This window comes from Salmo salar, chromosome 05 (assembly GCF_965601325.2).
Source record: "Salmo salar chromosome 05, fSalSal1, whole genome shotgun sequence".
NCBI classification, from domain to species: domain Eukaryota; kingdom Metazoa; phylum Chordata; class Actinopteri; order Salmoniformes; family Salmonidae; genus Salmo; species Salmo salar.
The window spans coordinates 40,831,722-40,852,143 of record NC_138295.1 but is presented as its reverse complement, the minus strand read 5'-3'; the positions used below and the strand labels follow the sequence as shown (position 1 = coordinate 40,852,143).

The window sequence follows — 20,422 nt, the reverse complement described above, 5'->3', positions numbered from 1 at the left end:
GAAGTGCTAGCTGCATTACTACAGATCCTGGTTCGATACCTGGCTGTGTCGCAGCTGGCCGCGACCCGGGAGTGGCGATGCACAATTGGCCCAGCGTCGTCCGGGATAGGGAGGGTTTGGCCAGCTGGGATGTCCTTGTCCCATCGCGCTCTAGTGACTCCTGTGGCGGGCCACAAGGTCCGCCAGGTATACGGTGTTTCCTCCGACACGTTGGTGCGGCTGGCTTCTGGGTTAAGCGAGCATTGTGTCAAGAAGCAGTGCGGATTGGCGGGGTTGTGCTTCGGAGGACGCACGGCTCTCGACCTTCGCCTCTCACGAGAGTCCGTACGGGAGTTGCAGCAATGGGACAAGACTGTAACTACCAATTGGATAGGATAAAAGGGGGTAAAAAATAAATAAATAAACAAATGATTGAAATGGCACTGACAATCTGAGGTCAATAAAAACATTTTCTTGAATCCATCAATAGCCTTGGCCTAGGTGTGTTGTAGGCTACAATTTGAAGAAATTATAGTCTTATAAAGGCTTTCCAGTTTCACTTACTCACCCAATGACTCGCTCGCCGGCGATGGCCGATGCATTAGTGTCAAAAGCCTATCAATCAAATGTATTTATAAAAGCCTTTTTTTACATCACCAGATATCACAAAGTGCTAATTCTTTGCAAAACAATATTTGGAAGTGGATCAAATATTTTGGTAGCCTACAGAAGACAGATTAGGCTTCTCTTTTCAGCAGGAGCTATTTAATTCCAACATGTGTCTTCAAATACAATCGTTGGAGAAAAAAAATGGATTTGTCTGCATAGTGTTCACTGACAGATTTGCCACGCGCTCCCGACCGTAGGCCATGCCTTGTTATTGGTCTGCACACAATCAATCCACAGCTAGGCAATTTTTTTTTTTAAAGTCATTGATCCTCAGTGGCTAATTTATAGGCCTACTCATGGTGTAGTAGCCTATTCTGAATGAAAAGAAAGCAGTACTTTAATTTTAGCATATTCCCCCCCCAAAAAAAAATCAAGGCGGCTATGATTCTATAAGGAAATAAATGATGAAGTGCCATGCTGGAGAGATGAGTTACAGGTTCATGTCTATCAGAACAGAGTGGGAGAGAGATAATAAAAAGTGAATCTCATTTTAGTTCTGTGAAAGATACAGATGCGCTTCTCACACAACCATGGCCATGCATTGGTTTCAAACATAGGTTACAATGTTGCGCAAACCATAAGCCTGGGCCAGCCCAACTTGTATCAACTCTTAGAATATCAGGCCTAGGCTGAAAATCTACTTTTTCATAATTCATTTTTTTTGGGGGTGGGGGTGGGGGAGAACTCGAATGAACGTTGATGGCTTTAATTATTATAAAAATGATTTTTCATGCCATGAGAGGTACCGGTTCCAGCCAAATAGGTTCCAACGAAACAGTCCAAAATGGAGAGGCACAGGATCCTGTTCAGGCAGGATCCAGCTGAAATTAAACACTGGTTGTGCACACTGCCTTTTGTTCCTGTGGGGCTGCTTTGACATCGTTACCATCAAGCGGATCTGCTTGCTTTGTTCTGCCAGGATTTAACACAGGGTGACTGTGTGTGTGTGTGGGGGGGGGGGGGGGCATTGTCACCGTGGCGATGAAACAAAGGCATTGTTAGCATGACTGGGGTGCAGAAGCTGTCAGACTACACCTCCATCTCGTTCTCTCCTTCACCTGTTCTCTATCTTTCTTTCTTGCTTTGTCTCGTTTACACAGAGATAAACCTGGATTACTCACACCTGCTTGGCTGTCAGTGAGGCAGAAAGGAAGGGATGGCGAGACACACAGCTACTAGTCTGGGGGAGACAGGGGTTAGAGGTCAGGGGCATTGGAGACAACACTAAAATCAGACTGTAGTGTAGTGGGGAGAGGAGTGGGAGCAGCTGGCTGAATCAGTGAAGTAGCAAATCTCTGTCTGACTTCCCAGACATACAGGATTAATGAGTCTATTAGGGTTAAAGGGTTAAGGGGGCAGGATTCAGGGCCATTGAGGATCCACAATGAGGCTGAAGAGGAGAGGGGGAGAGTCAGACGGATCGGTGAGGTAGAAAATCTCTGTCTGACCTCTCAGACACAGGGGTCAGGGGTTAAGAGTTCAGGGGGTTAGATCCAATGCTTCCTGAGTACAGCCAGGGCTTTGTTTACACCAGGGTCAATCCAAGTATCAGAGCCCCTCTTCCACCTCTTTTATTCAGCCTGGGCCAGGATATTTTTTAGTGGGTCTTATCCAGAGACCTTGGAGGCTTTATAAAAGCCTAGAGTGGCTGAACATAACAACAGACTGAGGCAGTACAAAACACCCGGACTGTTTTACAGTGATTATTTCACTAGCCTGTTCTCCTTGTCAATTTATCACTTCCAAAGTCAGTGACACGAGGACAAGGCCAGTTGTGTATCTACAGCAGGCAGAGATCCTAGCTGTTATCCTCTGACTGGAACACAGTATCTACCAGGGAGGGGACAGAGAATGTATTATATAGCCTGCCATATCAGCTTCCTAAGAACAGCCGAGTTCTATTGAGGGAAGTTATAGAGACTGTATGTATTATTGACAGCCAATTGGGCGGACAAGATCCTTATATTCAAGTGGGTTGTGAATAAGAAAGATATTACAAAACCCTTTCAATATATTCAAAGCGAGTCTCCTCTCAGATGCCAATGGTGACACTAAACATCCCGCTGTCACTTAACGTCCGGTTTCTAAACATACTTCATGGGTATGTCAGTAGGCTTTGTTTTTGTTGTTGTTTCAATTTCCTGGTTCAAAGGTCATTCAGGGTCACTCTCCCAGGACAAGGAGAAGTCAAATGTGACCCTTACCATCCCTTTGGTGGGTGAGGAGGCGGGTGAGAGGAAGGGTGAGAAAGGGTGAGGAGGAGGAGATATTCCAACCCAGGGCAGAGAGCAGACAAACTCTTCTCTGTCTCGGACTGAACTAGAAACTCCTCCTCTCTCCTCCACTCCCCTCCTCTCCTCCAGCTCTGCTTTTGAACTCTATTAGGAAGCTCTTTATTTTAGTGCCTTTTCCATTTTTAGGAACTGCTCTAAAAAAACATTTATGTATTTTTAGTGCTGACACTGTTTTGGGCGTAATGAGACTGAGAGTGAGACTTCACAGAGTTGTAGCACTGCTGGCCTATACTGGAGATATACTTTGAAAGCTGTTTGCTTTGTAATGATTCTGTGGGCTTTATCTCAATTTCAGCCCAGGATAAAAGTGTCTTTGCAATCAGATGTCACCTGAGCACAGTAGTTATTGATCCTCACGATAAAACAAAAATATCTCCACTATCTCTCCTCTTTCCCCTCCACTAGTCCATCCGTTCCTCTCCCCGAGCCCGAGCCCACGCCCTACTTCCCAACCCTCTATGTCAGGATGCCTATACAGATGGCCCTGCAACAGCCTGTCCTCCCAGTGGGGACTGCTGGCATAGGAGACCTTTTGGCTTTCCATCCTCCCCAGTCACAACAGGACCCCAAAAGTCTATTGGCGTCCAGCACTATGCCCAAGGAAAATGAGCAAGGCTAGGGTCGCTTCTGCCAAGCTGAGTGGAGTCAACTCCAACAGAGAGAGTGAAAAATAGCAAGCATATGTCTCAGCATGCTTTCTAACAAACCATAAACCGCCTTTCTTTGTTTGTGGTGTGTGTGTGGGGGGGGGGGGGGGGTTCAGTTGCAAACAAATGAGTGCATTGTGTTACACACATTCACACGTGCAGGCACACACACACAAGCTCATGCACGCGCGCACACATAAACACACACACACACACCGACTATCGAGTTACCATTGCGGTATTCCATTTTTCCATCCATACTCCACCCTCTTTCTGTGGTATGGCATGACAGTGAGAGAGGAGAGGCAGAGACTTTCAAGCTAAACATGAACATGTACCCTAAATCCCTCTGTTGAACAGCCACCACCATGGCATATGGACAGGGTTTGAATCATATCCCGGCACCTGTTCCCATGCCGGATCAGCTTCATCAATCCCCAACGTAAACCTCTTTGGGAATTATCTGCCGATAAACACACCCTATCCTGGGAGTGTGTGTGTGAGCGGCAGCCAGCCGGCCTCATTCCTGAGCAAGTTAGGACATTGTGTGTGTGAGTGTACGTGTGTGTGTGTGTGTGTGTGAGTGAGGGGACTGAGGCTGTTGACTGCCTCGACACAGCGGAGCCCAATGAAGTCATCCCAGAGAGGAGAAAACAAAATAGTTTTCTCTCATCAGCAAGAGGTGTGGTTGTATTCCCATAGGCCCTGTCTATCAGCCAGAGAGAGAGAGAGACGGAGGAGAGAGAGAGCGAGAGAGACAGAGAGGGACGAAGGAGAGAGAGGGAAGAAGGACAAAGGGACAGAGGGAGAGAGAGAGACGGAGAGAGAGAGGGATGAAGGAGAGAGAGAGAGACGAAGGAGAGAGAGAGAGACGAAGGAGAGAGAGAGGGACGAAGGAGAGAGGGACGGAGAGAGGGAGGGGGACGAAGGAGAGAGAAAGACAGAGGGACAAGGGACAGAGGGAGACAAGGGAGAGAGAGGCGGAGGGAGAGGGACGAATGAGAGGGAGAGAAAGGCTCTTGGAGGACAAAAGCAGCACACTTTCAATCTGTAAAGAAACGCTCCACGGCTCACACTACCACTTTACTATAATTTACATTTAGATTAATTCAAGACGAATGTTTCAAGAAATGATCAACTTGCAAAGCATAAGGTCACACAGTGAAACCTTAGTGTCTATCAAACCCACTCTGTATAGAGTATATAGATTATTCATTTTCCAGTTTATTCTCTCGTTCACTCCCATTACACCTACAGCTTCTTATCAGATGTCAGTATAGCTTTAGTCTTATCTTAAAAAGGATTACGTTGAAAATCGTATACTCTCAACACCACCTCTGATCGTAGGGTGGGTAATATTGTCTCCTGCAACACACCACATTTCACACCAATTCTACAACGTTTACATAATTGAAAAGGAAAAGGCACAATGCTTGCTCACCATTAAAAACATATTTTTTTACTTAAGCAACTATTAAAAGCTTACAACGTTTACATTATAAATATATACCAAAATACATGTCTAGGTTGAAAGAGGAGGAAGACAGTGAAATGCTTACTTACAAGCCCTTAACCAACAATGCTCTAAGAAGTTAAGAAAAATAATAATAAGTGTTAAGTAAAAAATAGATATATAGAAAATAAAAGTAACAAATAATTAAACAGCAGAAGTAAAATAACAAGCGAGGCTATATACAGGGGATACCGGTACAGAGTCAATGTGCTGGGGCACCGGTTAGTCGAGGTATTTGAGCTAACATGTACATGTAGGTTGAGTTAAAGTGACTATGCATAGATTATAAACAGAGAGTAGCAGCAGCGTAAAAGAGGGGTCTGGGTAGCCATTTGATTAGCTGTTCAAGAATCTTATGGATTGGGAGTAGAAACTGTTAAGCCTTTTGGACCTAGACTTGGCGCTCCGGTACCACTTGCTGTGCGGTAGCAGAGAGAACAGCCTATGACTAGGGTGGTTAGATTCTTTGACAAGTTTTAGGGCCTTCCTCTGACACCGCCTGATATAGAGGTCCTGGAAGGCAGGAAGCTTGGCCCCAGTGATGTACTGGGTCGTACGCACTACCCTCTGTCGTGCCTTGCGGTTGGAGGCCGAGCAGTTGCGATACCAGGCAGTGACGCAACCAGTCAGGATGCTCTCGATGGTGCAGCTGTAGAACCTTTTGAGTATCTGAGGACCCATGCCAAATCTTATCAGTCTCCTGAGGGGGAATAGGCTTTGTCGTACCCTCTTCACGACTGTCTTAAATGCGTTTGGACCATGATAGTTTGTTGGTGATGTGGACACCAAGGAACTTGAAGCTCTCAACCTGTCCCACTACAGCCCCGTCGATGAGAATGGGGGCGTGCTCGGTCCTCCTTTCCTGTAGTCCATAATCATCTCCTTTGTTTTGATCACGTTGAGGGAGAGGTTGTTGTCCTGGCACCACACGACCTGGTCTCTGACCTCCTCCCGATAGGCTGTCTCATTGTTGACGGTGATCAGGCCTAACATAAGCAAACTTGATGATGGTGTTGGAGCCGTGCCTGGCCGTGCAGTCATGAGTGAATAGGGAGTACAGGAGGGGACTGAGCACGCACCCCTGAGGTGCCCCCGTGTTGAGGATCAGCGTGGTGGATATGTTGTTCCCTAACTTTACCACCTGGGGTGGCCCATCAGGAAGTCCAGGATCTATTTGCAGAGGGAGGTTATTAGTCCCAGGGTCCTTAGCTTAGTAATGAGCTTTGAGGGCACAATGGTGTTGAACGCTGAGCTGTAGTCAATGAAAATCATTCTCACATACAGTTGAAGTCTGAAGTTTACATACACCTTAGCCAAATACATTTAAACTCAGTTTTTCACAATTCCTGACATTTAATCCTAGTAAAAATTCCCTGTCTTAGGTCAGTTAGGATCCCCACTTTATTTTAAGAATGTGAAATGTCAGAATAATAGTAGAAAGAATGATTTATTTAATCTTTTATTTCTTTCATCACATTCCCAGTGGGTCAGAAGTTTACATACACTCAATTAGTATTTGGTAGCATTGCCTTTAAATTGTTAAACTTGGGTCAAACGTTTTGGGTAGCCTTCCACAAAGCTTCCCACAATAAGTTGGGTGAATTTTGGCCCATTCCTCCTGACAGAGCTGGTGTAACTGAGTCAGGTTTGTAGGCCTCCTTGCTCGCGCACGCTTTTTCAGTTCTGCTCACATATTTTCTATAGGATTGAGGTCAGGGCTTTGTGATGGCCACTCCAAAACCTTGACTTTGTTGTCCTGAAGCCATTTTGCCACAACTTTGGAAGTATGCTTGGGGTCATTGTCCATTTGGAAAACCCATTTGCAACCACCTTTAACTTCCTGACTGATGTCTTGAGATGTTGCTTCAATATATCCACGTAATTTTCCTCTCTCATGATGCCATCTATTTTGTGAAGTGCACCAGTCCATCCTGCAGCAAAGCACCCCCACAACATGATGCTGCCACCCCCGTGTTTCACGGTTGGGATGGTGTTCTTCGGCTTGCAAGCATCCCCCTTTTCCCTCCAAACATAACGATGGTCATTATGACCCAACAGTTCTATTTTTGTTTAATCAGACCAGAGGACATTTCTCCAAAGAATACGATCTTTGTCCCCATGGGCAGTTGCAAACCGCAGTCTGGCTTTTTTATGCCAGTTTTGGAGCTGTGGCTTCTTCCTTGCTGAGCGGCCTTTCAGGTTCTATCGATATAGGACTCGTTTTACAGTGGATATAGATACTTTTGTACCTGTTTCCTCCAGCATCTTCACAAGGTCCTTTGCTGTTGTTCTGGGATTGATTTGCACTTTTCGCACCAAAGTACGTTCATCTCTAGGAGACAGAACGCGTCTCCTTCCTGAGCGGTATGACGGCTGCATGGTCCCATGGTGTTTATACTTGCGTACTATTGTTTGTACAGATGAACGCGGTACCTTCAGGCATTTGGAAACTGCTCCCAAGGATGAACCAGACTTGTGGAGGTCTTCAATTTTTTCTGAGGTCTTGGCTGAGTTCTTTTGATTTCCCCATGCTGTCAAGCAAAGAGGAACTGAGTTTGAAGGTAGGCCTTGAAATACATCCACAGGTACACCTCCAATTGACTCAAATGATATCAATTAGCCTATCAGAAACTTCTAAAGCCATGACATCATTTTCTGGAATTTTCCAAGCTGTTTAAAGGCACAGTCAACTTAGTGTATGTAAACTTCTGACCCACTAGAAATGGGATACAGTGAATTATAAGTGAAATAATCTGTCTGTAAACAATTGTTGGAAAAATGACTTGTGTCATGCACAAAGTAGACGTCCTAACCGACTTGCCAAAACTATAGTTTGTTAACAAGAAATTTGTGGAGTGCTTGAAAAACGAGTTTTAATGACTCCAACCTAAGTGTATGTAAACTTCTGACTTCAACTGTAGGTGTTCCTTTCATCCAGGTGAGAAAGGGCAGTGTTGAGTGAGACTCAGTCAGGGACAGGTTGAAAATGTCAGTGAAGACACTTGCCAGTTCAGTGCATGCTTGGAGTACACGTCCTGGTAATCCATCATTGAGATTAATAGGTAATCTCTAGTGTTACTTAGAGGTAATTGGAGGGGAGTATACAAATTGTCTCTCCGAATGAACGGCACCGGCACATGTCTGAGCTACACACGCCCTCAATCTGTCATTCAGAAGGGTCATATTACTTTAAAAAGTATTGAATTATTCATACATTCAGATTCATAGCGGCCACATGATGCAATGGTGCATTGAAGAGAAGGGAGGGGAGAGGTTTTCTCCGAACAGACATCATTCTGAGGAGGCACTTACAGGGGAATTATCATCTTTTAAAAAGGTGGTTGAAAGACAATACTCAGAAATTTATAAAATGGAGGGAGAGAAGGGATAATAGAATGGATGAATCAAATGTCACTGAAAATATTTGAATAAACCTACTGGGCACAGATGTCAGTTCAACATCTAGTTTTGATTTATATTTGGTTGAGTTGTGAATTAAACGTGAAATCAACAAAACAAATCACCATGTCATTGATTTAGGTTCAAAGTTATGTGAAAAAGAAACTAAATTCCCTTACGTTGAAGTTTGTTTTTCAAATTTAATCAGTTTTACACATAGATTTTTGTTGTTGAAATGACATGGGAACAACGTTGATTCAACCAGATTCTGCCCAATGGAAATAGGTTACCTTTCTAGTTAATATGAGCTCTTTAGGCGCGATTCAAACAGGCTTGTCAAATGTTCTTTACGTTGCATTGATTTTGCACGACCATGCGACATAATTGACATACAACCCAATCAGTTACAAGTGATTGGTAACCGATGCAAATCTAATATCACTGTGTTACTAATTTCATAATAGCTGTTACGATTTTGAAAATATATTACAGAATCCCTTATTACCCCTACTGTACAGAGAGACAGATACATGATCTGTCATTGTTACTGAAGAAGGAAGGGTGAGATAATAACTTTTTTTAGGCCTTGGCTCTGTCTACTCTGATATCATGCCTCATGTGTTGTGACAGGATGAGAGACAGACAGACAGATAGCAGCTCTACATACAGCTATGGCTTTTCGGAAGGCTTGCTTTTTGTTTTATGGTAACCATAGGGGAAGTATGTATGTGATTAGGTATGAATTGAATTGGGCCAATACATAGAACTTTATGGAAATGTAGGATGTAGAATACCTACATCTAACCAGGTGTAGCCTTGTGTAGTATTTATTGAATGTAACCTACAGGCAACTATCACATTTGACAAGCTCTGCTTGAATGACACCACTATTGCAGTGCAGAATTCGAGAGAGCTAAATTGAAGAGTGTGGAGTGCTGAGCGTTGCCATGGTGTCCTATCTAACTTGTGAGGTAATTCGAAGTCTGTTCATTCCTGACAGTGACACACTCTCCCTCCATCATTACATTACTATCATTACTCCATCCCTCTTTTCTTTCTTTTTTCTCTCTTCACTCTTTCTCTGGACACAGAACATTCACGGCCATTACGTGCGTATTCCACTGCAGGACCATGTCCGTATCGCCAAATCTCAAATACTCCCCATGTAGTGCACGGTGAAATGTAGAATAGGATGTCCTTTGAGATTCGCCCATGGCATATATTTGGACGGTCACTACCAAAACGACAATCATCAGTGTATAGGATTCTGGTGGACTTGTCCCGAGGCCCCCCCGAGGTAAGAGGGCCCCTGAGGGGATTGGTAGATCTGTCATGTATGAAGACCTTCAACACCATCACATTGTCTTTTTCAATTTCAATCCACGATTGTTTATCTGAAAACATGTTTGTCAGATAAAAACCTGTCTAGAATTTGTTCTCTGAAGGCTGAACCATCCAAATCACCATGACATCAACACAGGGCAACACAGACCCATAAACATTCAGAGGTGCTAAACCTGTCATAGCAGCCAGACTAACAACCCCTCTCTGTGTTACCCCCTCAGACACACACTCAGACCCTGAGTATACACTACTACCCACCGTGACCTCATGTTCTAGGCTATGAGAAGCCCCTTTCCATTTCACTCCATGTCAACATAAATGATGCCCGTGTTAAACGCACACCTGTTTCTCTCTCTAGGCTGGGCCTGGATTGGGGCACATGTGCAGGAGTCTTCCTGGGAGAGGTTGAATGACTGCCCTTGCATTGGTGACTCACAGCAACTCTTATCTAAGAGGAACTTGAGCCCTTATTCACACTACAGGCTCTGTCTTACTGGAGAATTAGACGTTTCTCTAAACATCAAATTCCGAAGTTGTTCCAAACGTCAAGTGTTTTAACACCCTAGATTGACTCCTCCTACTCAGTATTGTTCCTTTTCTTCAAACATAAAATGTAGAAGTTCCTCCAACGTCAAATTTAGAAGGTTAAGGGTTAAGGTTTGGGATAGGGTTAAAACAATTATTTTTTTTACTCGTGTCCACCACTGGGATCGTACACACAACCTTGTGATCTAGAGTCATGGGATTAGCACCATCCACAATGCCCTAGCGAAACCCAAGCCTACTTGACGGTAATAACCCTTATTGTTGCTCCTAGTGGCCAGTTTTGAAGCCATCTCCTGATGTCTTCAGGACGTTTTTATTTTTATTTAACTAGGCAAATCAGTTAACAAATTCTTATTTTCACTGACGGCCTATGAACAGTGGGTTAACTGCCTTGTTCAGGGGCAGAACGGCAGATTTTTACCTTGTCAGCTCGGGGATTCAATCTCGCAACCTTTTCGTTACTAGTCCAACGCTCTAACCACTAGGCTAACTGCCACCCCAAAATGGATAGACGTCCAATTTCAAAGTCACTCTTGAGTGATCCTCCTGATCCACAAAGCTTCTCAGAGTAGGAGGGCAGATCTAGAATCTGTCCATATAATCTTATTCATTATTTTCTTACTCTGAGACGCTTTGTGGATACGGCCCAGGTTTCACTTGACAACTGTATCACCAGTGTGCCCATGGGGACTAGGCTAGTTGCACCAGTAGATCTGCAGAAAGTGCATTCCCACTGGGCACACACTGGTTGAATCAATGTTGTTTCCACGTCATTTCAATGAAATTAAGCTCAAGTTCTAGGGAATGAAAGGAGACGAGCCTCAGAAGACATACAGTATTTTCCCATTCCCCATGATGTCACCCTTAACCGTGAAGTGGAATAAAGTTTGTTTTTCACCCCTCTAGGTACACAGCAGCACTTTCTTCAGTAAACGTGAACCAGTGTGAAAGAGGCCACAGATGCTGGGCTTCAGTCCTTTTCCCAAGGTGTCGTTAGAGAGAAAGAGAGAGATAGAGAGAGAGAGCACAGAAAAAGCTTAGGGCTGCATGCAGGTGTCTGGTGGTTAGTGAAGGCCGCATCTCTGTGAAAGGAGCAGCTAGGATTAGGCCCACTGGGAAGGATCTCTGAGGCTGGAGCAGTGGGTAGGTGGGGTGGGAAATCCGAGCCCCTCCTCAGATCATGGGGAGTTCGAAGGATCAGTGAGTAAGGAGGGGTGGAGGGGACTGGAGCTGAGGGGAAAGTGGGAAAGTTGCAGCAGCCACAATGTCTTGAGTGTCTCTGCCCACCTAAGAGGTTTCCCAAGAGCCTACTATCATCAGACTACCTCATGGGGGAACCATCATGCACTGCAAACTCTTGTAACAAGGAATCCATAATTTATAGATTGTGACAGATAATGTGCTGGGATACTGTTTGTTTACCGAGTCAAAGGTTGGGATACTGTTTGCATTCCCACTGAAATCAAATTGTTAAGGAACACATTCTCTGCAAATGGTGCCACACCACCTCCATTATGTTTCTCGCTTTACGACCTCAGTTTTTGTGTGAATATTAAATAAACTTGATTTATGAACATCAAGATAATGAGATACGAGAATAGAATATCCTAGCTGGGATACACACGTCCCTAGGAAGCTCGCTATGAAATCTTCGGTCAGGTTATGATGATCCACAGACTACTGATGCGCGGGTCAGCTGTTTGTTCACCCGCTTGCTAATAACCCATCCACAACCGTCCGACTATATGTGGTAAAGTGAAAATCTGAGAACCGGACTTGATCCTAATCCGCAAATATAGAAAATGTGCTGTGCGGTTAGTTTATATAGAGATTATAGTTTATAAAAAAATAACAGTGGATTACATTTTTATCACAAGCACATACAGGTATCAGCCAAAAAGAAGGAAACACCAACATTTTTTTATTTCATTTTACTAGGCTAGTTAGTTAAGAACAAATTCTTATTTTCAATGATGACAGATGTGTGCCTTGTCAGCTCGGGGATTTGATCTTGCAACCTTTCGGTTACTAGTCCAACGCTCTAACCACAAGGCTACGCTGCCGCCCCAACTTAAAGTGTCTTAAAAGGATGTTGCGCCATCACGAGCTGCCAGAACAGCTTCAATGCACCTTGGCATAGATTCCCCAAACCATGCCAGGAAAACGCACGCCACACCATAAAAAATACTTTGCATTCCTTGTTTACTCAAGTGTTTCCTTTATTTCGGCAGTTACTGGTATGCCTACAAGGCCGCAGTTTGGGCAGCATGCATGCCAAATATAAGCTACAGCTTGTTGCATTGTGTCCATAGACATATAATCCATAGAAGGGGTTTGTAACCTCTTATCCTGACAATTTGACTGTTAAACTCATGGGTACACTAGCAATGGATGCCAGTCCTGATTTAAATGGGAACTGCCATCTATGGATTATATTTATATGGTTGGTTACAGCTGTAGGTCTGCTTATTGCAGATTTCAAAATACAATTGCGGGGAAAACGTACAGTTTGGAAAGCAAATGCCAACTACTGAAAAGAGAAGAGTAATCTGTCTGTAGAACCAATACAAAAAAAATTCTCAACAACTCCCAATTTGTAGCTAACAGCATCACTGTTTTTCTAAGTAGCTCATCTTGATATAGGCTATTGCCACGACGAGCGCAACGGCCATCACCGTGAGTAAAAAAAAAAACGGATTTCTTAATCCGGCCCTGGGCGCATGTACAGTAAGGCCCTAAAGCTTAGCCTTATGTACAAATGCCAGATAAAAACAAGGCAACAGTAAACATGTCGTCCCTCACTTATTATGCAGCCCCCCCCCCCCCCCCCCCCCCACCCACATTTCAGTTATTGCGTGTGACCACATATTATACATTATATTGACCAGATACTGAAGTGAAAATAAATTTCTATAAAAATGGAAGGCAGTTAGCCTAGGTACCAGTCTTTTTAGCTAATTCACTCCCTGTACTCCATATCATGCGCCAAAGCTATTTATCAATGGCAAGGAGTGGCAAGGAGTGGAATGTTAGCTAAAGAGACTGGTACTCAGACTAGAAGGAAGTCGGGAGGCAAGATTAGGTGGAGTCTTGGGCTGTGGAGGTCATGAAATTTTGTCAGCAGGTGATTGTCTAGCAAATAACTGCCGGTCTCACGGTAACTGACTGTTAATTAACATAAACACATTTAGCATCTCCTGGCTTCCACGCATAGCCTACAAGGCACTGATGCAGACCTACGGAACATCTATATTTGAAAAAGCCTAATAAATCCATGTAATATAGCCTACATCATAACAATAAACCCATTATTTATTTTAGACAGGTCTAAAGAAACATGATATGAAGAAAATGTAGTTTTTCTCAGAATAACAGAATAGCATACTCTTGAGTTGTCCTTATGTTAGGACCTGATCTGGCTATGCCATATGGCTGTGGGCTACACTAGTTAATTTAGCAGAAAAGATTTGCTTAGCATGCCGTGGCATTATTTTATAGTATGAAGAATACAATTGAACAATTGTACAATTGAATAAAACAGAAAGGATATTTTCTCCAAAACGATTTGAGGGAGTGCGCACATGCGGCTATTCTGTGTTGAGCTGTTAACCAAGAAATAGGTATTCCTATATGCTTAATTTTAAGCTATTTATGTAACTTTAGTTGTGATACAAATGTTAGGCTCTATGTTTTCGATTTGTAATACATTCTAAGGTTACATGATACGACTCTAATGATGATTTGCATCTAATGAAAAAGTTGCATGAAAGGCATGAATTCTGCTTTGTTTTTTTCCCGCATGCTGTACACACTTCATCAGTCTCTCTCTGTGTGGCGGTAATGCCCCCTAAAAAAATCCATGACTTTTGTGGCTATTGTGCCCTTGGACTGAATATAATAAATACAATTCCCTTCTCCAAGCTGCATGTCGAAGCACCTCTCACGCACGTGGCTCTCAGTCATGTGATCCGGTCTTTCTCACAGACTACAAGTGAAGACCGATACATCGGGGACGCAACTGCACGAGGGTTTATTCAATTCCGAGGTGCATATTGAAGATCTTGGAAGAACTGTCCACATTTACTTTTCATTTGCCAACAAGATGAGTAGACCTAAAGAACAGCAAAAGCACTAGCCTATGTAACTCTACTATCCCCCATAGCACAGATACCAAACATATTCTGAGACAGATGTGGGATACGATAGATCCCAAATTAATATAACCACTAGCAACCAAAAACCTGTTAAAGCAATGAGCCTGACCCAACAGATGAGAACGTTTAGCTTAAAATGTTGATAAACTATTAGGCTATTTCTTCACCTTATAAGTGCAGCAATGTGCACAAGGCAGTAGGCAATAAGCACGTATGTTCCATTAGCAGGAAAACACCATTCCCAAAACAAAATGGACCACAAATGTGATTATGCATGTAATGCTTTTACTATAAAGGTGCGTTTCTATGGTAAAAATTATTTTCCCAAAACTTGAAAATCCCGCGCTGCGTATGTACTGTATACAAGTTAGGCTCTACACCCGTTGTAAAGAGAATTAATGTGCTTTATTTTAAGAAGTTATTTGTCCACTTTAGTTGTGATACTACAAACCTTATCAAAACATATAGGCCTATGGGCTAGGCTACATGAGGTGTGAAAAAAAGTGTGCGCAGTTTGCCATTAAGCTGTGCATCATTCGGTTTAATATATAATTCACAAATGATAGGCTAATACTATCACACTATTGTTAATTTAATCTTGTCTTTACATATACTAAATAATATATGTGTGAAATTTGTTTTGATTTAGAATGGACCATTATCACGTGTTTCGAAACAGGGGCAGCGGAAAAAAATACATGTCATCTTTGCACTTAAATAGCGAATGGAGGACGCTTTTCCCGTGGTTCATTTTCATGGCAACCAGGTAGGCTATACTCCTGTTTTAAAGAGAAGCAATGTGCTTAATATTAGGAAAGTTGAGAAATAAATATAGTAGGCCTACCCTATATGGGATCCTCCTCTTTTTAATAGAAGCCATCACTCTGTTTTCTCACGCAATTGCATTGCCTATAGAAATGTTGCGCAACATCAGCTCATCGGCTCTCATTAAGTGTTTGATTAGATTTTCGATTATGTTTGCATTGATGTCAGTTTGATTAGAGGGACAATATAGGGTGGGGTACCAGGCAGTTAGCAAGTTTGATAGGCTACTGATGGCCATGAGCGGCCTCAGAGCTTGGAGAAACCTAGTTACCGTGACTAAATGGTCACGTGGAATTTGACTGCCGTCATGACTCGTGTCCACCAGTGTGGCAGTAATACAGTCACCATAACAGCTCTAGGTGGGACCATACGCATGTGAACAACAGGCCCAACTCCGATATACATTTTTTGTTTTGTTTTGTTGCCGGGATGTCACATGTCCTACATATCAGTACACTTGTAACAACCTAAGTATTACAAAACTTCTATTCAAACAAATAAGCCACACATAGAAAATAAGCCATTACATTTTTTGTTAACCATATTCGACATTCTCATTGACCTCCATACAAAAACTCCTCGCTTGGTGAGTAAATAAAACAACAACAAATAACAGCACCTGCTGGAGAAGATCCCTCTCGCTTCGCCTTTTCCTCTCTAGTGTGACTCACAAATGTTTGTTAATTACTCAAGCTCCTGCCTTGGGCCAATCACTGTAATTTTGTAAATGCCGGATCTCTATGGCAAGACGCATCATTCACCCAAATTTCCTCAAAATCGTCCAGTGCTTTCTGAGATATCACGTGACTGTATGAACTAATGGACGGACGAACAGACGGACGGAGTCCGATCCACAGCCCCCCCCCCCCCCACACACATTTTCATTGTGGGGGCCAATAATGAAAGAAAAACCTCAAAGTAGCCTATAGATATGAATTGTACAAAAATGATACATTTATAGATTTTTTCTGCATTGTTTTCTTTTTATACAACCCGCCATATTATCCACACAGTATTTCATGACTCTCAACCCGCACATCACTGGAACAGACCTCAAACCCATTGCACTACACTGAAAGACTATATTTTTAACTAAATAATCATGTCAGTCCAGGAACTGGCACTTAGCATTTAGCCTACTACTAGTGCATATCCAGGCTGTGAAACAGGAGAGAAAAACAGCACCCTGTTTGGAGAAATAGTCCTGTTCTGAGTTTACATTCCCCATGTGGGTTAATGATTACACAAAGGCTAGATAAGAAAGGTAAATTTAGCCTACAAGCCATGTAATTTAAATACAAATTAATTTAAATTATTTAGGATAGCTGTGTATTCCAGACTGCGACACAGAATCTTGGTTGTTTTCATGCCTGTGACACCTGCCGAACTCTCTCTCTCTCTCTCTCTCTCTATTAGTATGGTGCGCACGTTGGCGTTGGGTTAGATTAGCATATGACAGCTGACTAAATTTTAGGCGCAATAAAGCCCCTAAAATCCCCCTAGTAGGCTGGTTTTGTAAGCATATAAGCCTGTACCAAGGTTTTTCCTGTGTTCTGGCCTTATAGTCCTACTGGTTCTGGCTAAAACACACCGCTAACTCATGCTATCTGGGGTTTTTGATGCCCACATCGTAGTAGAGGCAACGTGACCAGTGTCGCCCACCTCCAATGGGATGCTGTTTGGAATGATATCCCCTTTGGTAAACTTTTTACAGCACTCTACAGAAAATATAGTTCTGTAGGTTATAGAATAACTACTTTACATAATACTACAAATACAATTATATGACCATAGGTTTGTGTGTAGAGATGAACAATATAGATTAGCCTACAACCAACAACGACAAGTGGATTTAAGCTTCAGTCAATAAAATAAAACAATCTGACAGCATGTTGAAGTTTTTATGCACATTCGATGACTGGATAAACATAAAGATTGAAATATGTCAAAAGCTATTTTTTGTCAGGTGAAGTCATTATCAAACACACGCACGCGGCGCAATGAGGCACAGACGCACGTGGGCGTGAGTGAAATTTCAATCGATTATTCTGTTTATGGTGTTGTAACCTCGTTTCACTTACCAATACTAGACACTCTTCCCCATCGTTCTTCTTGGTGGGTATTACGTGTATTAGCCTATATCAATTCAACAGTTCTGCTAATCCAAAGATCCGTGGGAGAAAAAAAAAAATATTATCCCACAACCCACTCACAAAAGTAAGGTCCAAGAAAGCCACAATCGAATGATGTTAGGGTCTACTCTGGGCTATGACTTGGTTTACAGTAGCACTGATATTGGTATAGCCATTCACTTGTCTTGGTCTTCTAAGACACACTTATTCTGGAGCAACATGCCGAACCTAAAAATACGAACAAAAATACTAGTAAAAAAACAGTCCAACTGAACCATTCAGGAATTATTCGGTTCGCGGGTAGTCCCTTCACTATTCAGATAATGGCTTCAACGCACAATAAAGGTGTGGTAATGTACGTTTCGAACAGATCACGGCTGTCCAGTCGGTGTCCACGGCCAGACAAAACGAGAGTGAGAGGCTACAACAGGGATTGACAGCACATCAGACGTCCTCAGAGCGCTGGAAGAGAGGAGAAAGAACTAACGACGATGAATAGAGAAATCCAATATCCTCAGCAAACAAGTCGCCTGCAAGTCTCTCTCTCTCGCTCTGTCTTTCTCTTTCAGTACACACACCCACATGCTCCAGTCCTCATCCCCGCCTCTCTTTACAGTAGCCTATGCAGCCTAAAGCTATTTCTTTCATCCTCTTCATATTGTGCATTATGCTATTGAATAGGTCAAATCCAATATATATTTTTAATTAAAATGTATCATAACACATTCATAAAAAAACATTCACTTTCATTTTAGTTTGCCGTTGTATTTGTGAGCAATCATTTTAATAAATTAATGACAATTCATTTTCACGTGAATTATTTACAGATTCGACAATGATTCACTGTTGTCAAATTGAGTTCATGTGTGTGTTGATATTGCCACTGAGTCAGTAGAAAACACCACCCAGTAATAAAGAGGAAAGGATTCAATAGAGGGCATTGTTTCTCTGCAATAAGTAACGTAAAATGAGCCTCCACATCTAGCCTATTGAAGAGAGAGAGCAAGTGCGAGAAAAGCAATACTACTATTTCAATATCTTCTGTTTCAGGCTTATCTTTGAGTTCAGACTACAAGTCAACAAGGTTATCCCAGACTAATGTTCTAATATATAATAAGATGGCCTCTCCTAATCATCATCGACTCCCATGTGAATGGCAGAGCAGAGCAGGGCTCAGTGCAATTAATTAATACATAGCTCTCTACCCATGACCCCTCAGAGAAGCCCACTATGCTAGCTCCTTAATATGTTAATATGCCTTTGACATTTAAAGATGCTGCTGAGAAAGAAAAAGAAAAGTTAATTAATAACATTAACCCAATTAAGGATGACAACGGTATGATGGTTAAAACCCTCTCTTGTGCCAGGGCTTGGGGTTGGTTGTAATGGTATTGTTGGATGTTGTTATAGAGAGCAATAGTAATGGTGTATTTTTGTAGGCACTACAGTGCATTCGAAGTGTTCAGACCCCTTGAATATTTCTACATGTTATGTTACAGCCTTATTCTAAATTTTTTATTTTTTTTTTAAATCCTCCCTCATCAATCTACACTCAATACCCCATAATGACAAAGCAAAAACAGGTTTTCTAAATGTTGTGCAAAATTATTAAAATAAAAAACATAAATATCACATTTACGTGAGTGTTCAGACTGTTTACTCAGTACTTCGTTGAAGCACCTTTGGCAGTGATTACAGCATTGAGTCTGCTTGTGTAACGGTATAGCTTCCGTCCCTCTCCTCGCCCCAACCTGGGCTTGAACCAGGGACCCTCTGCGCACATCAACAACTGACACCCACGAAGCATCGTTACCCATCGCGCCACAAAAGCCACGGCCCTTGCAGGGTAAGGGGAACAACTACTTAACGTCGCAGAGCGAGTGACGTCACCAATTGAAACGCTATTAGTGCGCACCACCGCTAACTAACTAGCCATTTCACATCGGTTACACTTGACACACCTGTATTTGGGGAGTTTCTCCCATTCTTCTCTGCAGATTCTCTCAAGCTCTGTCAGGTTGGATGGGAAGCGTTGCTGCACAGCTACAGTTGAAGTCGGAAGATTACATACACTTAGGTTGGAGAAATTAAAACTAGTTTTTCAACCACTCCACAAACTTCTTGTTAACAAACTATAGTTTTGGCAAGTCAGTTAGGACATCTACTTTGTGCACGACACAAGTAATTTTTTCAAAAATAGTTTGCAGACAGTTTATTTCAGTTATAATTCACTGTATCACAATTCCAGTGGGTCAGAAGTTTACATAAACTAAGTTGACTGTGCCTTTAAACAGCTTGGAAAATTCCAGAAAATCGATGTCATGCCCTTAGAAGCTTCTGATAGGCTAATTGACATCATTTGAGTCAATTGGAGACGCACCTGTGGATGTATTTCAAGGCCTACCTTCAAACTCAGTGCCTCTTTGCTTGACATCATGGGAAAATCAAAATAAATCAGTCAAGACCTCAGATATTCACAAGTCTGATTTATCCTTGGGAGCAATTTCCAAACGCCTGAAGGTCCCACATTCATCTGTACAAACAATAGTACGCAAGTATAAACCCCATTGGACAACGCAGCCATCATACCACTCAGGAAGGAGATGCGTTCTGTCTCCTAGAAATGAACGTACTTTGGTGTGAAAAGTGCAAATCAATCCCAGAACAACAGCAAATAACCCTGTTAAGATGCTGGAGGAAACCGGTACAAAAGTATCTATATCCACAGTAAAACGAGTCCTATATCGACATAACCTGAAAGGCCGCTCAGCAAGGAGAAATGTCCTCTGGTCTGATGAAACAAAAATAGAACTGTTTGGCCATAATGACCATTGTTATGTTTGGAAGAAAAAGGGGGAGGGTTGCAAGCCAAAGAACACCATCCCAACCGTGAAGCACGGGGGTGGCAGCATCATGTTGT

General features: G+C 42.7%; 1 protein-coding gene across 1 annotated transcript in view; it reads right to left on the bottom strand.

The window, feature by feature from the left end:
- LOC106604912 (ras-GEF domain-containing family member 1C) overlaps nucleotides 1-18,083 on the bottom strand; it is a 56,765-nt gene extending 38,682 nt beyond the window's left edge. The window contains exon 1 of the mRNA XM_014200037.3: nucleotides 17,452-18,083. The gene's annotated coding sequence lies outside the window, so the exon portion shown is untranslated. The remainder of the gene's footprint in view (nucleotides 1-17,451) is intronic.
- Nucleotides 18,084-20,422: the final 2,339 nt, after the last annotated feature.